The sequence below is a fragment of the Eptatretus burgeri genome, chromosome 1, assembly GCF_056783735.1.
Source record: "Eptatretus burgeri isolate ZD-2024b chromosome 1, Ebu_testis_v1, whole genome shotgun sequence".
NCBI classification, from domain to species: Eukaryota; Metazoa; Chordata; class Myxini; order Myxiniformes; family Myxinidae; genus Eptatretus; species Eptatretus burgeri.
The window spans coordinates 11,054,207-11,064,557 of NC_140961.1; the positions used below are offsets into that span (position 1 = coordinate 11,054,207).

Here is a 10,351-nt window from a genome sequence, read left to right on the forward strand (position 1 = left end):
TCGAGAAAACCGAGTCAAGAGAAATTAAAACAGAGGGCATTCGAGTACTCCGAAGAGACTGAAAAACCAGGCTGAGTTATCCTCCCTCCATCCCTCTTCCTCCACCAACAGATGGTGCCTCTCACCATCCCAACCTCAACACTTCATTCATTCCAGTTCAATGTATGTGAACCATCCATCATGTGTTCGTACCCTACTCGACCAGGCTATTTGACTTGAATTTTCTTGTTCGTGAACAATTGCAATTAAATACGAGAAAACAAAAATATATTTAGCAATCAAATTTATTTTCAATATTTATTTCACATGCAACAACACAGTACAAGCAAAAACAGAGGATGTAACAAATATGGTATCATCATCATCATCATTATCATCAATCAGCTCCTGGCTTCCAAACTGGAAACCTGCATCCTCCAATGAAGCATCTCACAATGACTGGACCCTGCCAGAGATCTTTCATGAAATTGATGTTGAAGAGTTGTCTGTTCAGGGTGACAATGGGATCAAAGGGGTTATGAGTTAGACTGAGTTTTCAAAAGTAAATATACAGTCAAGGCTCGTGGAAGAACGAATACACTAAACAGATCAGGACATAACAGGACAAAAGGAACAGCATAGAGAGGGGGAAACACCAACAGTGGAGTTGAAGGACAAGATAGAGGGAGACTTGAACAAACAATTGGTGCAGGGAGGAATGGGGGGCAGGAAAGGGGATGCACGGGGTGGACACGATGGATACAGAAGGAAACTCTCATGAAGGAAAAACTGGAAATTTGGAGTTTTGTTTGAAAAAAAACACGAGTTAAAACTCGAGTTTGTGTTGATTGCATAAGTTGCAGGTGAGTCTTTTTGTGTTTGGGAGGAGGTGGGGAATTAAACAAGTGGTGACGTGGGTGTTCTGGTGTCTGGGTGGCATGAATGAAATGTGTCCCTGTGACATCAAGGTGGTGTTGGAGAGGAAGCATTTTTGTTTCTGTGTGAAGATGGTCAATATCAGTGAGTTGTGGACAGGCTGTGATGATTCTGAATGTGTTGTTGAGTGAAACGTGAGCTTTTCTGTGAGGAAGAGAGATTGAGACCCATGTTTGTAAGATTATTTTGCAGGAGTGTGTCTGGGTACAGCATTGAAATGTTTAATTATTTATGGTGATGGTTCTACTTCTTGACACATCCTCACACCACATGCTGCCATGCTTAAACACATGCCATGGCACTTTCAACAAAACCTCCAAGGTCACTCAAGGTACACCTTTGTTTTGGCAACCAGCAGCATCACTGATGTGTCATCATCTTGGCAGTAACAAGTGTCGGGCCATTGCGGTATCCCCATTTATTTGGGATACCTTGCAGCATCCCACTACAGCGTGCAGGCAGATAAGACATCGACATTCTTGCCAGGGCTCGTTTGACCTTGCTGGCATGCATTATTTGGGCTGCAGCATCAATCTGGAGGTGTCGTAATCACCCGTCAGGCTTTCGTGCCACATTTGAATCCGAGTGGGAGCAGGGTCCAAATTGAGTGCTTGTGTGGTGGTGAGGAAACTCTTTTTGGACCCCTCACCTGCACCACAATGACAACTGATTATGTTGTGGATGTCTTGTACATCTACTCTGCTTTATACTTTCCTTTCTGTTGGTAATTCTGCTCCCCTCCTTTTGGATGGAGTGATGCTAGCAGACAAGAGATAGTTTTTTTTTTTCCATTGGTTGGTTCGAGACATCTGGGAGCACATTTGTGATGGACTTGGGCCAAAGATTAGCTCCGGCAAAACCCAGAATAATTATGGGAATAATTGTGGCCGTAAAAGAAAAAGAGTGAGGACATGAAGTAAATATTTTCAGGAAAGGAAGAGAACATTGAAAAGGTGAAACTCGAAGAATAAAGGAAAGATAAAATAAAAATATCCACAAATCATCCCAAAAATAAGAATTCTCATTCCCAACGCATCAACAACCAAATGTGTGATGTAAACAATCTGGAATCACACAATGACAGAAGGCAGATGGACAATGAAGTTTCATCATTCAAAGATTCCTCTCATCTGCGAGATGATGAACCAAGTGGAAAACTCACCTCACATGAGAGAACGTCTCGCTCCTCAAACCCATCTTTACTGTCCAGTTCACCTTCGGCACATCCCTCATTCACCCTCATCTCCTTGATCGAACGTGTGTAATAGGAGATTAGACAGAGGGGAAGAAAGAGAAATATGGAATTACAGTGAGATCTACAGACGCTTGTGGTTGTACAACTTGGTGAAGTAAAATCTTGCTTGACAAACCAATAATATCCTCTCCGTCTTGAAACAAAAAGCGACTACGTGATTGTTGTTGATACGATTAATTTACATGATGTAATGGGACACAGATGAGGGTCAAACCTATGATAGAGAAATGTGCTGAATAATTACATGTCCATTTCATTGTGACGTAATCATGTCATGCCAAATTGTGTCGAATGCTTTCCCCTGAGGACCGAACGTGGAAGTAACAATTTCAATTCCAGGTAAGTCCGCATCTGGCAGCAATCACTGCATTGAGATACAAGGAGTGTGTTTACAGTGTGCCATATACACTGGGTAGTTTGAAACTGATTGTATTGATAAGTCAGCGAATGCATCGCTCCTGAGCAGGAGTCGTAATCCAGGGACGTCATCTTATTGGCACATCACTTCTTTATTTTGTGGCTTGATAACATCTTCTCATCTTACTTTGGAAACCTTTCCTCTCATCACGTTAAAGAGCCATGTAAAATAGCTAATGGAATACCCTGCTTTGAATGTGTTCAGCGATTTGATCCTTCTCGTTTTCTGGCTGGAATTCATTGTTTAAGAATGTGATCAGTGTGTTTTTTGGATGATCCATATGCTGGTGTCTGGGAAATACTTTCAAATTTGCTCAGAATGTGTTGTGTCACTCCCAAAACCTGAGCGTGCATGAGATGCATGTGCTGAATGATCATGGCACGATACAATTACGTCACGTGGAAACTTGCAATAAGGTGTTCTGCACATCCCTCGTGCCAAAAAGGCCCTTGGAATGAAAGCTGAAACAGTGCTTTAACAATTACGTTGTCATTTCTTCATGTGTGTGTTTTTTTTTATGGTGGAGGAGAAATCAACAAAATGTAATCATCGCCACTCTCTCTCCCTCGTAGCAAACAGGTAAATATAAAATCCTAAAAAAACTCGTTTACCTGCTCTGTGGGCAGATTGTTTTCTGCAGATTGGACATTGCAGTTTCTGGGTGGCAAGCTCGGAGAGAAGGTGATTCATCTCCAGTCAGCAAAATAATTTTCCTGGCATTGCTGTTTGATGAAAGGAAGGAAGAAGAAGTTTAAAGATGTCATTGAGAGAGCAGCTGTCTGATAACCTGCTGAGTGATTGGTGAGTTTTTCTCAAATTATGCTGTGATTGGCTGTTTGATCAGCACGTGAAGGAACTCAACAGAATCAAGAATATAAAAACTGAAAATCATTTTCAGATATTGCAGTGAGAATTCAATAATAACGTAGAAAATAAGTAATTCAATTGGAGTGTGGATGTAAAAGAAAGTGGAAGTCAAATTATGTTGAATTTAGCAATGCTGTGAGATGATGTACGGCTTTGCGATCGTTAAACCGTAACCCCTCGATGAGATTACCTTCCCATCAAAAAGGTGAACCAAAAATCACAACTTTCAATAAAAAGACAATTTAATCAGGAATCTTAACAATATGAAAACCTCTGAAGATTTTCTAACTCACTCAATTGGTCATCTGTCATGAATTCTTGCTCCTCAAATTTAACATTAAATTCACACTGTGTGTGTGTGTGTTCCTCACTCAAACTCCACCTCATCTTGAATGTGTGATGAAGGAGTCTTAACAAAGGCTGAAGAAGAAACAAAGAATGTTTTAGTACAAACTCAACGATGTCTCATGGGATTAGAAATAGGGAAAGTCTTCTTGGGGCAGAAAGGATAAAGAGCTGTCTTAATCCCAGTTGTATAAAGGGAAAATACACCGATGGAAGAAAGGAAGGTTGTGCTTGACAAATGTATTTGAGTTTTATGAAGCAGTTTCTCATTGGATGCACAGTGAGTGAACAAAAAATTGGAAACATCAAAAGAATGTTACTTTTTCGGTTGTTGAGCCACCACTTGCATCCAGGAAGGCATGGATATGACATGGTGTGGAGTCAAAAAGGATCTAGAATTGCAGAATTTGTTTAATTGTAACAGCATTGAAATGTTTAATTGTTAATGGTGATGGTTCTACTTCTTGACACATCCTCACATTACATGCTGCCATACTTGAACACATGGCACTTTCAATGAAACCTCCCAGGTCACTAAAGGTACACTTTTGTTTGGGTAACAAGCAGCACAACTGTTGTCTCATCATCTGGGAATCATCTTGGCAGAAACAAGTTTTGGGTCACTGCTGTATCCCCATTTATTTGGGATACCTTACAGCATCCCACTACAGCATGCAGGCAGTTTAAACATCGACATTCTTGCCAGGGCTCACTTGACCCTGCTGGCATGCATTATTTGGGCTGCAGCTTCAATCTGGAGGTGTCGTAATCACCCGTCAGGCTTTCGTGCCACATTTGAATCCGAGTGGGAGCAGGGTCCAAATTGAGTGCTTGTGTTGTGGTGAGGAAACTCTTTTTGGACCCCTCACCTGCACCACAATGACAACTGATTATGTTGTGGATGTCTTGTACATATACTCTGCTGAATACTTTCCTATCTGCTGGTAATTCTGCTCCCCTCCTTTTGGATGGAGTGATGCCAGACAAGAGATAGTTTTTTTCCATTGGTTGGTTCGAGATATCTGGGAGCACAATTGTGATAGACTTGGGTCAAAGATTACCCCCGGCCAACCCCAGAATAATTGTGGGAATAATTGTGGCCGTTAAAGAAAAAGAGTGAGGACATGAAGTAAAAATTTGCAGGAAAGGAAGAGAACATTGAAAAGGTGAAAATCTAAGAATAAAGGAAGGATAAAATAAAAACATCCACTAATCATCCCAAAAATAAGAATTCTAATTCGCAAAGCATCAAGAACCAAATGTGTGATGTAAACATTCCGGAATCACACAATGACAGAAAGCAGATGGACAGTGAAGTTTTATCATTCAAAGATTCCTCTCATCTGCGAGATGATGAACCAAGTGGAAAACTCACCTCACATGACAGAACGTCTCGTTCCTCAAACCCATCTTTACTCTCCAGTTCAACTTACGCACACCCCTCATTCACCCTCATCTCCTTGATCGAACATGTGTCTAAGGAGATTAGACAGAGGGTAAGAAAGAGAAAATATGGAATTACAGTGAGATCTACAGAGGCTTGTTGTTGCACAACTCGGTAAAGTGAAATCTTGCTTGACAAACCAATAATATCTCCTCCGTCATGAAACAAAAAGCGAATACGTGATTGCTGTTGATACGATTTATTTATGTGACGTAATGGGACACAGATGAGGGTCAAACCTGTGATAGAGAAACGTGCTGAATAATTACATGTCCATTTCATTGTGACGTAATCATGTCATGCCACGTTGTGTCGAATGCTTTCCCCTGAGGATCAAACGTGGAGGTAACAATTTCAAAACCGGGTGAGTCCACATCCGGCAGCAATCACTGCTTTGAGATACAGGGAGTGTGTTTACAGTGTGTCATGCACACTGGGTAGTTTGTCACCAATTGTATTGATGGGTCAGCGAATGCATCGGTCCTGAGCAGGAGTCATTATCCAGGGACGTCAACTTTTTGGCACATTACTTCTTCATTCTGTATCTTGATAACATCTTCTGATCTTTCTTTGGAAACCTTTCCTCTCCTCACGTTAAAGAGCCATGTAAAATAGCAAATGGAATACCCTGCTTTGAATGTGTTCATTGATTTGATTCTTCTCATTTTCTGAATGGAATGAATTGTTAAAGAATGTGATCAGTGTGTTTTTGGATGATCCATTTGCTGGTGTCTTGGAAATACTTTCAAATTTGCTCAGAATGTGTTGTCACTTCCAAAACCTGAGCGTGCATGAGATGCATGTGCTGGATGATCATTGCATGATACAATTACGTCATGTGGAAACTTGCAATAAGGTGTCCTGCACATCCCTCGTACCAAAAAGGCCTTTGGAATGAAATCTGAAACAGTGCTTCAACAATTACGTTGCCATTTCTACATGTGTGTATTTTTTTATGGTGGAGGATAAATCAACAAAATGTGATCATCGCCCTCTCTCTCCCTCGTAGCAAACAGGTAAATATAAAATCCTCAAAAAACACTCTTACCTGCTCTGTGGGCAGATTGTTTTCTGCTGATTGGACATTGCGGTTTCAGGGTGGCAAGGTGGGAGAGAAGGTGCTTCATCTCCAGTCAGCAAAATATTTTTTCCTGGCATTGCAGTTTGATGAAAGGAAGGAAGAAGAAGTTTAAAGATGTCATTGAGAGAGCAGCTGTCTGATAACCTGCTGAGTGATTGGTGTTGAAATTCAAATTATGCTGTGATTGGCTGTTTGATCAGCACTTGTTCGAACTCAACAGAATCAAGAATATAAAAACTGAAAATTACCTTCAGTAATTGCAGTGACGATTCAATAATAACGAAGAAAATCCGAAATTCAATTGGACTGTGGATGGAAAAGAAAGTGGAAGTAAAATTTTGTTGAATTTAGCAATGCTGTGAGATGATGTACGGCTTTGCGATCGTTAAACCGTGACCCTTCGAGAAGATGATCTTCCCATCAAAAAGGTGAACCAAAAATCACAACTTTCAATAAAAAGACAAAATAATCAGGAATCTTAACAATATGAAAACCTCTGAAGATTTTCTAACTCACTCAATTGGTCACCTGTCATGAATTCTTGCTCCTCACGTTTAACATCAAATTCACAGTGTGTGTGTGTTCCTCACTCAAACGCAACCTCATCTTGAATGTGTGATGAAAGAGACTCAGCAAAGGCTGAGGAAGAAACAAAGAATGTTTTAATACAAACTCAACGATGTCTCATGGGATCAGAAATAGGGAAAGTCTTCTTGGGGCAGAAAGGATAAAGAGCTGTCAAAATCCCAGTTGCATTAAGGGAAGATACACCGATGGAAGAAAGGAAGGTGATGCTTGACAAATGTATTTGAGTATTAGGAAGCAGTTTCTCATTGGATGTTCAGAGAGTGATAAAAAAAATTGGAAACATCAAAAGAATGTTACTTTTCGGTTGTTGAGCCACCACTTGCATCCAGGAGGGCATGGATATGACATGGTATGGAGTCAAAAAGGATGGAGAATTGCAGAACTGGAATGTAGCACCATTATTCCACAAGGAAGTCCTCCAATTCACGTCGGTTTGATGAAGGCAGAAACCGCTTCATCAGGGGCCAACAAGACACCCCTCCCAGCAGGGAAGAAATTCTGCATTACGGGATGCAGATGATCATTAAAGATGGTCATGCAGCACGCTGCATCAACCCTGCCTTCTGATGGAATGAGTGGACCCAAGTGATGCCAGAAAAGCATACACCACACCATGATGAAACCGCCATAAGCTTTCAGTTTTGAAATAGGCACTCAGAGCTGTATAAATCCCTGGGTTGTCGCCACATGTGCACACGTCCAATCGTCGAGAACAAGGTGAAGGATGACTCATCAGATCATATCACTTTCCTCCACGATTCGGCAGCCCATTGCCTGTGCAACTCCTTGGATCACTGGCCCCACAAATGGGCATTGCCAGGTCTTATTGATCAGTTTGTGCAGAGCATCCCGGCTTTGATTTTTAATCCTGTGAAGTTTCCTTCAGACTGTTTTGGATGATACAGGATTCTCACAAGCTCCATTGAACTTTTTACACTGTCCATCATTGCTCCGGTTTCACCTCGCAGTGCAGAATTATGCCCGTGCATCACGCTTGTCGAGTGTACGCTTCCATCCAATGTTGCCCTTTGATGATGATGTCTTTCCTTTGTCGCAGACTGACATAACTTTTGAAACATTTCCTTGTGACATGTTCGCAATTTCCCCAGCCTTTGCCACTGAAGCGACTGCCAATCCCCACCAATATTTCCACCCCGTTAAAAGTCATTGAGGTGACCTCCTGCAGCCATACTGGCTCTAAATAGTAGACTTGAGCCACAGTTGAGTTCATTCCCTCCCAACCCCAAGTCCTCAACCACCATCAAGTCATCTACCACCCCCCCCCCAAGTTCTCAAAGTTCCCCCCAACCACAAAACCTAAAAAGCACCCCCACCTCACCACACCGACGACAAGTCCTCAACCACCCCTCACTCTACTTCCAATTCTCTGTCCCCCTTCTGCCCCCCCCACCGTAAATATCTGCCCTCCCCTCCCCCTTTCTTCCCATTTTTAACAAGGTGCTCATTCCCGTTCGTGAAGAAAAACGATAAAAGTAAATATCGATGGGACAATGTTCAATTCGTAATTTCTCAAGATTCCCTCATAAGTTCACTCAATGATAAGAAAAAACATACAAGGTCATCCATAATGGGGAAAAATGTTGTCGGGTTGGACTCCACATCGGACATTCTGCTTTGAGTCACCTAACAATGAATGGAGGCCCTGATAATCATACATGACATCAGGGCAGTCACTCTGGACATATCTCACGCTTTTGATGCAGTCTGGCATTCTGCCTTACTCTCCAAACTCTCTTCCTATAAAGGCCAACTCCATACATGACTTAATGACTTCCTCCTCTCTCGTAACCTTTGTGTGGCATTCAAAGGTATCTTTTCATCTCATCACCCTGTCAAGACTGGAATGCCCAAGCAGTGGGCCGAGTTCTATTCCTGATCTTCAACAATGATCTAGCTGACTCTGGAAAATCCTCTTTATCTATTTGCTGATGACTCCACCCTCTGCCGTGACATCAATTATCCTTCAGGAAGGCAGGCTGCAGCATCTGCCCTCTCTTCAGGCCTTGGAAAAAAATCACAAGCTGGCCAAAGACTTGGAATGTCTTTCAATCTGACAAATCTCACGCTCTTATTTCATTTCTCTCCAAAATTATAGTCTGACAAACCACACCTCTTGTCCCACCTCCTCCCGCAAATCTACTTTCTTACCAATCCTCTTCAGGAAGTTCATTCAATCAAGCTCCTGGGCTTCACTATCAGCAATGATATTTTTAGGACAAACCACATTTCAAAGTTGGCCTCCGAAGCCATTCTCCGAATGACCATACTCCGTCATACAAAGTCCTTCCTTGGCACACCTGAACTCAAATCCACCTCCAAGGGCTTCATGAGCAGCTTGGTGGAGGACTTTTCTCTATCCTCTGGGCTGGTTCCCGTCTCACATCTCTCCCTGCTTGATGCTGTACAAACCAAGGCCTTCAAGATCATTGGAATTTCCCTCACTGAATCTGAGTCGAGGACAAACCTATGGCTGTCACTTCACTGCCGCAGACAGGTCAATGGTTTCTCTGTCTTTGACCACCTCATTTCCAGGATTGCACGTTCTGATCTTTCTGTGCTTTGTCACCCCCAGGTTTCTGCAGGGCTCACAAGGTCCACCATCAACCCCCTTCTTGTGAAACTATCAAAATCCAGGTCACTGCACACAACCAATCATTAGTTCCTCTTTTTTCTTGCCTAAAGAATCAACTTCTATCTCTTGTTCAATCGCATTCTTCCTTCCAGGTTGTCAAGACAGCTGTTCGCCACCATCTCAGATCGTCACCATTTGAACAACATGATCTTTTCTGCCCTTGTTAACCCCGCCCAAATCCCTCCTCTGTTAAATTTTTCAGTCTTCCCTCCTGGGAGTTTCCTTGTGTCCATCTTGTCCATGCCATGCATGTTTTGCTTCCTGTTTTAGTCTGTTATATCCAAATGCCGCTGTTAGTCTGTGAAGAGCAGTGTGGCAGCTCTTCGACGAGCCTCGACTATGTGTACAAAAAAGACCCTTCAGACAGCGAAGACACTTTAAGATCCCTCAAACCTCAAAGACTCTTCAGCTCCTCTATATCACGAAACACAGCCTCACTACGACCGCCCTTCATCAGGAGAAGAGCGTCCATTCCACAAGGCTATTCATGTTAATTTAAAATGTAGTTTGAGCACTCCTCCTATAACCGCTCACCAGAGATAGGTGACTTTCCTCAAATTACACTGTGATTGTCTTCCTGATCAAATTTTGTGCAAAATTTACAGAAACAGGGGTATTGGAATTGAAAAATACTTTCAGGAATCATAGAGGATTCAAGAAAAGTCGAAAAGCAAATAAATAACACAATCACGACACAGAAACAAAACACTGAGATGAAGCAGAATTTTCTGAAAAAATTGGAGAATTTGGTAATGCGGTGACACCGGCATTGCAAACACAGCAAC

At 42.1% G+C, this 10,351-nt stretch overlaps 1 protein-coding gene across 3 annotated transcripts in view; it reads right to left on the reverse strand.

The window, feature by feature from the left end:
* Window positions 1–310: 310 nt before the first annotated feature.
* Window positions 311–10,351, reverse strand: part of LOC147033859 (uncharacterized) — a 16,059-nt gene continuing 6,018 nt past the window's right edge. Inside the window, exons 4-11 of one of the 3 annotated variants that reach the window (XM_085871993.1) lie at window positions 6,574–6,631; window positions 6,293–6,395; window positions 5,176–5,276; window positions 3,827–3,875; window positions 3,200–3,310; window positions 2,982–3,083; window positions 2,078–2,161; window positions 311–485 (exon numbers count right to left, since the gene is read on the reverse strand). The gene's annotated coding sequence lies outside the window, so the exon portion shown is untranslated. The remainder of the gene's footprint in view (window positions 486–2,077; window positions 2,162–2,981; window positions 3,084–3,199; window positions 3,311–3,826; window positions 3,876–5,175; window positions 5,277–6,292; window positions 6,396–6,573; window positions 6,632–10,351) is intronic. The other 2 variants (XM_085872001.1, XM_085872005.1) reach the window with 2 other exon arrangements.